The sequence below is a fragment of the Manacus candei genome, unplaced genomic scaffold (assembly GCF_025592945.1).
Source record: "Manacus candei isolate 608988 ecotype Guabito, Panama unplaced genomic scaffold, ASM2559294v1 h1tg000018l, whole genome shotgun sequence".
Lineage (NCBI taxonomy): Eukaryota > Metazoa > Chordata > Aves > Passeriformes > Pipridae > Manacus > Manacus candei.
This window is the reverse complement of record NW_026138066.1, coordinates 16,376,512-16,388,689: the sequence shown is the minus strand read 5'-3', so window position 1 is coordinate 16,388,689 and position 12,178 is coordinate 16,376,512. Positions and strand designations below refer to the sequence as shown.

Here is a 12,178-nt window from a genome sequence, read left to right as displayed (position 1 = left end):
TGGGTGACAGGATGGTGTTTTCTTTCCCGGGAACACTTAGTTCCAGGCTGCCCTCCACTTCCCTCCTACTGTTCCTAAAGGTTTTCTGAGTCTGGTCACTACTGCAGCTTCTGCTGTGCAGGTACAGCATAATATAGCCCAGGACCTACACATGTATAGCTTATGCCACGGGAAAGGATCCATCCATCCACCACAGGCAAAACTTACCCCTTGCAATACAGCCTGCAAGTGCTGCTGGTGCACAGGTGTTCGACAGTTACTTTTTCACCAGGGAATGCAGGAATGGCTGTTCCCTTTGATTGAGGTACAGCAGTAAGTAAGGGGCTGAAGTATGTGGCATTCAGTTTCTGGCAATGACTGAAATATTTTCACTGGGCTTTCCAGGAGAATGTTGGGAAAGTGTTGTTCACCAAGACCTCCACACATGCAGCTGAGGAAAAATGTTATCATTTTTCAGGAAGCAATTGACTTCTCAGTTCATCCACTCCTGTAAAAGTCTCTAATCTTGGGAGATAGAAAAGCAGTAGTCACACCAGCAAAGAAGGACAATGGCATGCTATTTGGGTGATTTCAGGAAAATCAACATTATGATTCAGGAACTTGGTAAATACTGGGCCACTTCCTTATTCTAATTGCCCTCAGCAACACAAAATAGGATTCTTGTCTCCACCTTGGTAAGAACCCAACTATCTCCCCTTCCTACTTGTGGATAACAACATTTCCAGAGACAGAGAGAGTGCAGTTATTCCTAAATACAAAGTCTGGACTGAGCAGTTGCAGATTCCAAAGGAATTAGACAGCAATCTAGACTTTGCAGCCTTCCTTTTTCAGAGGGGAGGACTTTGCACAGATTACACATTCTTTCTCCTGAACAATGCCCCATCTCTCTCCTCCTTTCTTTTGAAGAAGATGCTTGTAGGAGATGTCCCTTGTAGGACAGACAAGTTAGATTAATACCACTGGTAGCAAAAAACAAACTACTTGTGCAAAAGTCCCATTATCAGAGGATGGGTCCAAACAGCGAGAGATGGAGGAGAGAAGGGGAGTGAAGTAATTTCTTACAGGTAGGCAGAGTGAAATCTCCCCTGCCTTTTATTTTAGACAGTGCTGCAAAAGCCCAAATGCAGCACTGCTCTGATAACAAACTTGAAGAGACATGAGAAAAATATTTCAACAGAACTTTGTTTCAAAAGCAAATTATGAAAGAGCCAAATTGTCACTTATTACTTGGCCCTAATCAGTATTCCACAGTAAAAGCATCGGTATTATCAGAGTCTGCCATGTGATTTATGAGCCCAAGCCCAGTTATCACCTATGGCCTCTACTGCAATCTTGCACCCTGTCTGCATGTTGTTTTTTGCCTTGTGGGAGCACACCTCAGTGAGTATCTTGTACCTGACTGCCTTGCTTCTGAAGTAGAACTGTCAGCTGAATTTTTCAAAGTTCTACCAGGGTATTAGCTGAATGTCCTTGACTAGTTTAATCACCAGTCAGAAAACCTCCATTTTTAAACAAAATAAAGACCTGATGGTCCTGCCTCTTACTGTTCACCTGTTGTCCAAGTACACATGTAAACCTGGTTTCATACTAAATCAGTTGCACCATTTTTTTGGCAGCTGTATCTTCAGCAGCCCAGCATATTGTGTCACTTCCACAGAAACTATGCATATGACATGAACAGCACTGCAGGCATACATGAAAGCAGAAATCGTGAAAATCCAAGTCATCCCACTCACTCACCCCATGAAACCCCATCTCCTTCCCCACAGATGCTGCTCTCTACAAATGAATGTTAAGACCCACCGAACTCATAAGAATTTCATCACCTGTTTGAGCAGAGGATGCTTCCACATCTTTTCAACACAATTTCCAGCAGCAGTCCCAGTGCAGTCACATAACTGCAGCCCCCACCAGAGTGCAGCCCAACAAAGCAGGTTTCATGAAATCTTTAGCAATTTTCTGCTGCTCCATCCCCTGCACAGGTAGCAGCTTGTTGCACCAGGCAGAGATTTTCTTCACTGGGGATTCAAGAGCAGCTACCATTGCACTTTCTCCATGTGCCATTTATGGAATATTAAGCTTTTGTAGAGGGTTAATGATCTCTGTTCTCTGTGACTCCTTCCTCTGCACTGTGAGACACCTGTGGCCAAAAGAAGCAGAGTTCACCATCAGACAACAACAAATGGCTTTTCTGAGCTGCACTAGCTCTTATTCCCACTATCTTTATCACAAATCAGGTGTTACAATATTTTCTCTGTAACTGAGTGCAAGGGCTATTAGTTCCAGATAAAAGTGTATCACACATCAACCTTCACTGATTTTCTGTCTGCCTGAAGGTTAATAGCAGCAGCAACTGTATTACACTATGTAGTAATGAAAAAAACACGAAACATTAGACATTTCAATTTAAACAAAAAGGAAACTGGAATCGGTGAAGGAGGTTAACAAGCTTTGCTTTGCTGCTTCATGGCTGTACAGAAATGTCCGGGTCAGTCTCATCAGATTGCATTTCACAGTCTAGCAATACAAGTCCTCACCCTCATTTTCTTTTTAATCTCAGTGTTAATAGGGTCACTATTTTCTAGTTTCAGTGGTGGTTGTGATCTTTGGCAGTATCATGGATCTCAAGAGCATATTCCTTCAGTTAAGGACTCAGTCTTTAAAAAAATCTGCTTTGTTAATTTGAGGTGAAAAAGCCCAGCCCACTATGTATTAAAAAAGAATACCTTAAATAACTCTGAAAACTCAAACATTAGTCAGAATCAGCAATTCTCAGTTCAGTGAGTCCAATTTAATTTATTTTTTTTTTTGCCAGTATTCTGAAACAACTATTTAAATTTTCAAGTTGAGTCAGTTATTCCAGCTCCCTCTGAAATGAACAGTTTTGTGGCTAAAGTTGGCTACAGCTGGCTGGAGATTTTAATTACTTATTTTCCCATTAGGCAAAGCTTTCAAAACAAACAAGAGCTGACTTTGTAATTACAGGTATGTTACTTGAGGGATTTTTAGAAAACCGAGAGATATGTGGAAGAAGCAACAAGAAATTGGTTTATTTGCTGGTAACTTTCAAAGACAACAAAGTATCAAAACATTCTGAAATACTGAGTAAAAAGTCTCCAAAGTACCTTACTCCCTTCCCAGAGCAATGCTTTGAGAACTGGGAGAAAGGTTGGGTTATTTTTCTATAACCTTAAATAATCAAGCTTGCTTTTCCTAACTTCCGTTTGTGGTCCTGAGGAGTCTTATTACATTCCCAAGTAATAGAAAAGTAAACCTCTGATTTCTCTATGCAACATTCATATTCTGCTGCTCAGTGACCATGGACCCTGATTATACAGGTATCTGCAGCCAGTTCCTCCTGGATGCAGTACCTACATGCATGGCTCTGAAATCGTGGAGGGAGGTGGGAGAAAATGGTGCTGAAAGGCAGCCTGTCTGCATGAAAGCAGTGAGCTCAGGGGCCCGTGTTTCATGTTCACGTGTAACTGCAACCTGCAAAATTATTTTTGTCTTCTTTCATTTTAAGACAAGGGTAAAAAGGTGTGAGGTCAAGTCTCAAACACAAATGTCCACCTCACCAAGCACATTGCCTGTTGCAAGCCTTCAGTAAGCTGTTTGTAGGAGGAATATGACACACACTGGTGCATGCTGTAAGTCTTCTAAAGGTATCACAGTAGAGTATTAAGTACAAGAGGGCAGTAGGGAAGACAGAAAAAAAAATGCTTTCTTTTGGAGTATTCACTTCTGTGAGGTGCAGCTTACAAACAAATGGCAAGCAGGCAGGAATGAGATCCTGGAGCCCCACATGGAGTATCTTCAGCACTGCAGCATAACCACTCCAAAGCTAGAGGAAGAGAAGCCACAAAATGGAAGGGGAAGTCGAACACCTCATTTATCCCCCTATTGTTCCAGTAGAACACACTGGCCACAGAGTTCATCTCAGCACTCTCAGATAAAGGCACCCTTTGAGTGTATTTCCCTGGAGTACAGTCTGGTACAAGTAGACATAGTTTCTTTTCTTTGTAGAGGTTCTCCAAAGTGAAATAAGATGCTGAATTCTCAGCAGAGTCAATACACACTCAGTATTAAGTTTTCTGACAACAAGAATACCCATCAAATTCCTGCTGCCCCCACCCCCATCCAGAAAGACTCATCTTTTATTTCTTGAACACCACCTCTGCATGAGGTGATTCACTGGAACACAAAAACAGTTGCTATAAACACAGCCAAAACTGAAAAAACGAAATGAGGCTAAATTTAAATGTATTCCAAGTATTGCAGTGAGCAGATTGTTTACTAAGGCTTTTGTTCACTGACACTTTGCCACAGAATCCAAAATATTGGTCCTTTTATTTTACCAGGATGAAATACTGTGCTGCACACAACCCGACCAAAATCTTACCTGCTCCTTTCAGAACTTGCCAACTCGCCATGTTTGATTGTTTCAGCACCTCCCCAGCAGTGACTTGTCCTTGTGGGAGAGCTACATCAGTCCTTGAGCTTCATGGGCAGAGAGATGGGAGCCCTGGAAGTGGGAACAGCCAGGGAAGAGAAGAGGAGCCAGAGGTGGTGAAGCAGGTGATGGCCATGGCAGAGGGGTGTAGCTGGGGGTGACTGAAGGATTTGCAAGACAACTACTCCCCTCTTCTGGGCAGGAGAGATCAATGTGTCTTTCCCTACAACAGGCAGTGGGGAGCACCAGAGGGTACCCGGTCAGCCTAAACCAGTGACTCTCAAAGGTCTGGGACATTTGCTCGTGACTCCACGTGAGCTCACAAGAGTGGTGAAACTCCAGCTGGACATATGGGGTTTATAGTCAGTCACAATTCCACTGGGACAGACACCTGGGAGTTGTTGTCCTCCACCTGGTAGGGCAGGAGCTCTGGTGAGACAGTGCTTGTGCCAGCTGCTGCTTTAGATGCATCTGTGACTGCAACACAAATGGAAAGTTACAGGTTGGGAACACTTGCAAAGTTACTTTTAGCTGCCCTTTAAACCTTTGAATCACAGTTTAAACTCCCCACCTCCCTCCAAAAAAAACCCAAACCCACTAAACAAAAATAACAAACAAAAAACCCACCAAACCAAACCAAACCACCAAAACCAAACAAAAACCAACCAAACAAAAAAACCCACCCAGACCAAAAGCACCTAGCCATACAAGAGTTCAAAATGCCATTTCAGTAGTCTTGGCAACTTGGCAGGCAAACTTTAATTAGGGTATATGGTAGGGAAAGTTAATAATTTGTATAATACAGTAGCCAGGTATAGGTACAAAAATGGGTCTCTCTGCTCCAGTTTGTCTCCAGTCTGATCCTTTCAGGCCAGTTCTCACTGATCTTCTTGATAATACCATATATTACAAATCCTTTTTTTCCCCCTGATGTGGTTCTTATAAAAAAAAAAACAGCACTAGCTGCTCTAAAAGCATGCAAAATGTCCTTCAGGAGCTCTTACTGATCTCTGCTTGACTTCAGTAAAATCTTTTCAGATGCTATTTCCCCAGGCTTCATCTCCATATTCTCCTTGTCTTCCCAAAGCCTGTCCTTCAGGCGTTTGTATTCTGAAGGAGAAAGAAGCAATCTCCTTCTCAGACAGAGATCACGAAGTCTTGTTTGTGTATGCAGGCTGCATCTTCCTTGCATTTTAGTATCCTTGTTCCCCATGAAAGAGTATGACTCTTGCATATTTTCAATGGTATTTATAAGCACTCAGATTAGTTCTGTACTAGTAAGTCTGGTTCTCAATTACCTCTTAAAATAAAGGGAGACTAACTGTGTTTTAAAGGCAGTCTCTTGAGCTCAGCAGAAGAATCTCTTTAAGATCTGGTAGCTTTAAAAAAAAATAAATCTAAATCATCCTAATTCCATTTTTCAGTAGACCTTTCAATACAGGATATCTGGGAGCGGATGTTACACTGTGGAATTTCTCTGGCAGCCCTTGAAAATGGCTGAATATTCTGTTCTTTGAAGCACAGCTCATTACTCAGCCCCCTTCTGTGGTTCTGTGCCTGACAAATGCAGATATGAAGGGTGTTACGAGACGCTCTAGTGCTGGATTCCCCATAGCAAAACCACAGGGAAATGCAAACAATGAGCCAACACTGCCATGTAGTCTCTGGCAAAAAAGCAAAGTATAAATATATCTGCACTTGAAACCATGGCTGAAGTGTCTCCTGATCTATCAGCGTGAGTTCTATTGTTTTCTAAGTTGGTGTTTTGAAGAAATAGCTCGTTTTCAACAATTTCCTTTATCTCTGAGTTTTTATGAGGCTGCTACATGTACATAGCTTATGCTTACCATTTACATTTTTCTATACCCATATGAGCCTGCTGAATTCTCCAAAAGAATATCAGATTTCAATGCACTTTGCACTGCTCTTCCGTTACCTCTAACGACCAGGCCATTCTTTAAAGCAGCCTCCAGTTTGAATTGGTAATGTGAGCTTGCTGTGTAATTCCCTGACTCCTTTACAGTGACAGCCCTAATGCCTTTTTACAATCTCTCATCTTTTACTGTGCCTCTGCAAATTTATTCCACATTTCTGAGAGCAACCTATTCCCTCTTCTCATATTTATGTGCATTGTATTTCTGGGTTCCTTTATCTTATATAAGTCATGTTTTCAAACCTAATATCGGCTCTTTCTTTCCAGCAGCTATAATAAACTAAATATACAACAAAGAGTGTAAACCAGAGGAAGTATATATCTGTGCCCAGCTTGCTTAGACCTGCTTTCATTGCTCCTCTGAAAGATGCAATGTCTTCTTCTTTACAGTCCTTTTACTCTCTTCGACCCCAACACTGGCAGGAAATTAAGGCCCTTCAAAACTCCCTCCTCTGCCCCTCTATATACTTTTGATACAAACGTAATTCTCCCTTTTCTGGAGGCTGGGATTCTTGTGTAAAATCACAAGCTTTTAGACACAGAAGACTGAAGGGAAACCTAAGGTCTCAAAAGAAAAAAAAGAGTCCAAAAAGACAGAAGCACTGCTTCTCCATCCCACTCCACCAGCTGCTTGTAGTGCCATCATTTCCTTCAGTCTGATCCCCCTGCAGCACGTTACTTTATATAGGGAAAGCTGGTCCCCTCAGAGGCTTACCATAACTCCATGGACAGAAGAAGGCCAATCTAGGCACACACAGGACAGAGGAGGTGCAGGGGCTGGATCCAGACACAAGCCAGATTGCTGATTTTGGAGACAAACAGCAGTTATGAATATAGGTTTATAATCCCACATTAAGATTGTGACACTCATGCTTAATTATTACAATGCAGTGAGACATATGGCAGGTGCCTGTGGCTCGTTTCTATAAAGCAGCAGCAGGAATGCCATGGAAGTCACCAGTGTCGGAGAAAGGTTCAGTCTTTGACTTGTGCTGATGGAGAATTCACTTTCCTGAAGACAGAAGTCACAGATGCTCACGTGGACCACTTACAACATCCAAGGCACTACACTGCAATGTTGTGGGAAGGTCTGTTGAAGAGGCATGTAAAAAACCTTGACTTTTGGACCATTTCTGGTTCCTGCCCCTTAGGTGACTGTCTAACCAGACAGGGTCCAAGCTAACACTGAGCCATACCCACCCCTTGGATAGAGAGGCAGTATCACAAGCACGAGTTTGCATAAACCTTTATCTCAAAGAAACAGTAATTCTCATTTATCAATGCAATAGTTGACATTAATATAATTATTTGAAACATAGGTATTATTACAGCTGGGTGCAAGATTAAGCTTAATGTCCTAGCTGTTACAAGGACTATCCTAAAAGCACTTCACGTCAAGAATTTTGTGAATGATATTTAAGATTGCACATGATATTCTAAATCTGAACTCGTACCAACTTGAATGGTTGAACTAACACTTAGGCTCTTACTCTTAAAATATTTAATTGTGCCGTATATAGTGAGACATTAATTATTTCATTCACTTGGAACTAATCCATAAGTCTAAGGAGTTCACAGGTATATTGGGTAATAGAACCTCTATAAATTCCCAAGGACAAAGTGGAATGTATAATTTTATTTTCTCATTAACGTTAGATATGCCTTACATACAGCATCAAGTCTGGGCTGAAGAGAGAACTAGAAGTAAAAATGCCCTGAGCACATCTCTAGGTGTGCAAAGTTCACTGTATGGTTGTAAAAATGTAGTTGAAATTTGTACAGTAACGATGTCTGTGATACAGCCATTCATTGGGAATCTCTCTACGGTCTCCAGACTGGTGTATTCAGTAAGTCCCATCTGTGTAATTAAAACCACTGCCACAGTTTCATGTTCCAGATATTGCAAGTGTGCAGCCAGATTGTCCTTTTCCATGCCAGCATCAGGTATGAAATCCATCTTTTTTTCCTTCAGTTTGGTATCTGTGACTTAATTTGACCCACAGGTTCTGCTTGCAGTCCACTCCCAGAGTATGTCCCCAGTGCTGAGTTTCTAGGGTAAACTTTGGTATAAATCCCCCTGATAGTTACCAATCCTGATTCAAAGTTTTTTCCAAGGTCTAGGGCACACATCTCTAGTCTTTCACAACAGTTTCTAATCTTAAAACACTCTTCAGTCGGAGTGACACACTGATTGAAGCAAAAAAATATCATTGCAGGAGAGCCGTGTTCGATTCTTATTTGTATATACCACAGCATTCTCATTTTCTTTTCATGGTTATTCAATGGTCTATCTTCAGTGGTTTATTGCCTGCTGGGTAATAGCTGCTTTCTAATCAATTTTAGATTATTTTTCTCCATATTTACTCCTATCTTCTTTTACAGCCCTTTTAAACCAAAATCAATTTCACTTTTGCCTCAAATAGCCCTCCTGGCTGTGCAAGCGTAGATTCTTGAACTTCGTTCCTGGAATCTAAATTAGAGCGTTCACCGTATTAATCCTGGTCCTAAACAGAGAAGCACACGCACGTTCAACTTTTCTGAGATCCTGGCCAAGGCACACTGAAACCATCCACAATTTAGATCATGACTGCTGTGTCTGAACAGGGATCCCAAACAACTCTGGAGCACAGCTTTATGTTACAAGCACCCTAAGTCTGGGTTCACACCCAAGATGACAAACCCATCCCCAGGTGCTGTTCCAGTGCTGACAGCAGCTCTGTACCCAGTTAGCATGTGCAGTGCCATGCAAAGCACTGCTGTATGGCAATATCTTACCATGCTAAAAACACACTTATACCTCCCCTGCCTTTGCATCACGCTGAACAAGAGCCACATCCAGCTTTCCAGCACTTACTCTGTGGAAAGAAAGCAGTGGAAGAACAACGTCCTTCACAGACTCATAGAATGGTTTGGGTTGGAAGGGACTTTAAAAATCAACTAGTTCTAAACCCCTGCTATGGGCAGGGATGCCACTCACTAGATCAGGTTGCTCAGGGCCCACCCATCCTGGCCTTGAACATGGAGCATCCACAACCTCTCTGGGCAATTTCCTGCTGTGCATCTGTAATCAAGCTCCCGATTGACCGTGACATCCCACCACTTTGCTGACTATCCTCTGTGCTCTGCTACAACTACCCGGCACACTGGATCTCTCCAGGGACACAGATGTCTTTGCCCTGTGACTGCAGGTGGCAGGACCCATCCTACTGCCCTTGCATCCCCAAAGTGATATGGATCACATGGAGTACATCAAAAAACAGTGAGTCTCAGGAGGGAGGAGAGGACACAAGGCCTATTGGAGAACAGAGCAAGAGGAGGGGTGAATGCATACCTGGTGAGTGCTGCTGAATAGAAGAGGAATTTACTTGGAAAGCATGGGGCAATCCCAGAGCTGCCATGCTGTGTTGCCTGGTGCCCTGTGGTGATGCCACGGAGCTGTATGGTCTCCCAGGAAATGTCTTCTACAAAGATGTCAAGTCCAACACCTCTCACAGCAGCACCCAACATGAAGATGAGCCACAGGAGAGATGAACAAAACAAAACACAGGCCACAGGAGGAGGTCAGCATGAGGGCATGTGCATGCCCACAGTGCTGCAGCAGTGAGGGAGTCTGAGGAACTGGAACTGAGGTCTTCTCCTTGAGTAAAGGAGAAGGTCTGTGACAGCTCACAGACCATGGTCATGGGGAAAAGCAGGCCAAGAGACTATAGCAAGGAAATACACCCAGCAGAAGAGCATATGTGGTACCTTCACAGGAGCCCTGCAGTTCAGTATCATTATCCTTTCTTCACTCCTGCATCCTCTCTCTCCTCCCAATGAGGAGAAGGGATCATAACAAACCCTTTTGCAGGACTTATCTCTGGCATGCACAACCGTTGCTGCATTGCAAAGAGGCTTCTCTGTTATTCAGGGACAGGATCCATTCCTCCTCCTGGAGGCACCATGAGAGAAGGGGTTGTGGGTGCCCAGTGCTCCCACAAAGTGGGAAAATTTTTGTGCCAACAAAAAAACTCTAATATATTTCTAAAAAATGAATAGAAACATTATTAACGACTAAGTAATACCCAAGGTGGCACTACCCAAACATAATCTGTCTCAGCTCTTTACCTCTTGTGTTTATGGCTCTCTCAGTACAAGGCAGTAGATACACACTAATCCAGTCTCTAATTTACCTAGGGGCTCTCAGTGGTGTGGCATAGTGAAGTATGACGTTTGAGTGAGTTGCATTCCCATATAAAAGCAGTTTCTTTTTGGAGGGTGCAAGTCTTTAGATGAAGTGGGAGAAAAACCTAAAAACCTGGGTTGTAGATCCTAACGATTAGGAGCTCCTGGATGTCTCAATGCTGAAGTTAGTTCCAAATGAAAGTCACTTTCTTCTCTGCAGTAGGGAAGTTAAAAGAAATAACCAGCAGGTGAGCAAAAACAACACTGTTTTAATGAAAAATGGAAGAGAGTCTAGACACCAAAGCTAACGCAGGGAAAAATAAGGCAGATTTCACATAAATGATGGAGGGAGAGAGAGGGAAGAAAGTCAAATCTTCAGAGGTCTGAAAAAAGTAGTAGCAGAAATATTCTTTATGTGTACGCGGGTAAATCCTGTTCTTTTCCTCCATCAGCAATTTATTGTAATAAATTAAGGGAAGTGGCTGATAACATTTAAAAGTGCAGATACTTGATACCCCCAGTTCTTTTTCCTGGCTAGGCATAAAGCTGTCTGCATCTGGAGACAATGAAGGGATGAACTGGTTTAAAGGTGAGGAAAGATTTAGTGCTGATTTTCCACCTAAAGCGCCTGTGACCGGGAGGAAAGATAGTCGGGTCTTCACAGGTGTCCTCCCTCGCTCCTTTCCTCACCTCTCACGGGCAACGTGCTTTGTCCTAAGATAAGGACACCGGGTGGGTTTGGCAGGAGGAGCTGTCTGGATGCTTGCATAATTAATGCATTCCAGGGGGGGAGAGCAGAGATGTTGCTGGGATCGGCTTTAGTGCACATCTGCCTGCATAAGGTTGAAAAACGCTGCTGGAGACGGGGCAAATTCGCCTCCCAAGGTTACAGGCAGCTTCTGGGTGCAGTGCACTAGTATGGGCGGGGGAAGATGCTACAAAAATAGTGTGGGTGGGTGTGAATCCCCAAAACTTACCCTGAGAGCAACGAAGCTTAAGAAAAACGCTGTCATCCATTCAAACCAGGGGCAAGGTGTGAGCCCCCAGCCGGCTCAGCCGATGTCTCCCTGGGATGGCGGCGTTTCCCCGCATGTCCTCTCACATGTCCTCTCAACCTCTTTTTGCTTCTTCTGTCTTTATGTGATCTCCTTCAGTCTTCTCGCCATGGGGAGACATTCCAGATCGCATTCCACTTAGCTTAGGTACACCCTTTAACATTACTAAATCAGGATCATCTCATTTTACTACTTAAGTTTTATAGATTTTTTTCATTTTTGTAATGAAAGTTTAAAAATAATATGTGAGAAGAGTGCTTTGCAGAAAAGCATAAGTAAAACCATTTTCTTAGAAATATGATGTGGTAATAAATTGGAGTGTATAAAACTGGAGAGATCATCTCTCTAAGGAGCTGTTCTGTGCTTGTTTAGACAATATCTTTTGAGGCAGCCAGCAGTTTTTCATTAAAAAATAAGTATGATGTGGGGAGATAAGCCCAGGTTAATGGTGCTTAGGTGAGTGCCTGTTTGTTTAAGCATCTTCTCATGTTATGGTTCTTTGGAGAGGGGTCATATTGAAGAGCAGCTATTTGAGTGTAGTGCCCAGTGTGAAGATAAATAAAAAAAATAAAA

At 42.7% G+C, this 12,178-nt stretch overlaps 1 protein-coding gene across 1 annotated transcript in view; it reads right to left on the bottom strand.

Annotated features, from left to right (window-relative positions):
• Positions 1 to 4,287: 4,287 nt before the first annotated feature.
• The window catches only part of OVCH1 (ovochymase 1), a 49,044-nt gene continuing 41,153 nt past the window's right edge, over positions 4,288 to 12,178 (bottom strand). The window contains 2 exon segments of the mRNA XM_051784661.1: positions 4,288 to 4,930; positions 7,102 to 7,188. The gene's annotated coding sequence lies outside the window, so the exon portion shown is untranslated.